Here is a 465-nt window from a genome sequence, read left to right on the forward strand (position 1 = left end):
ATAGAGAGAGAGAGAGAGAGAGAGAGAGAGAGAGCCAGATAGATGGACAGATAGATGGATGGACGGACGGACAAACAGTAAGTATGAGCCATTGTTAGTATTTATGACAGTTTCTCTTTTATTAAACTATTGCCACAAATTCTAAGGTACAGAGTGTACTTGTTAAGATGTTCCCATCTTGAGCATGGATGTTAGCATGTTAATAAATGCAATTGTGAGACATGTTTAATAAATATCTTGCATCTGTCATCACAATTAGATTGACAATTAGAGCCAAAACAAATAGCAAAACACACAGTTTTCCCATTTCTTTGCCCCTTTAGAACCAATTCTATTTGTTGTTACGTAATTTCCAGAAATTCAGTTTGAGCGTGAATGCAAAATTTGCATATTTAGTTATGTAAGCAAATTCTAACGTTAAAGTTGTAGTAATACGATATATATATATATATATATATATATATA

This window comes from Cyprinodon variegatus, unplaced genomic scaffold (assembly GCF_000732505.1).
Source record: "Cyprinodon variegatus isolate N-32 unplaced genomic scaffold, C_variegatus-1.0 Scaffold326, whole genome shotgun sequence".
Classification (NCBI taxonomy): Eukaryota; Metazoa; Chordata; class Actinopteri; order Cyprinodontiformes; family Cyprinodontidae; genus Cyprinodon; species Cyprinodon variegatus.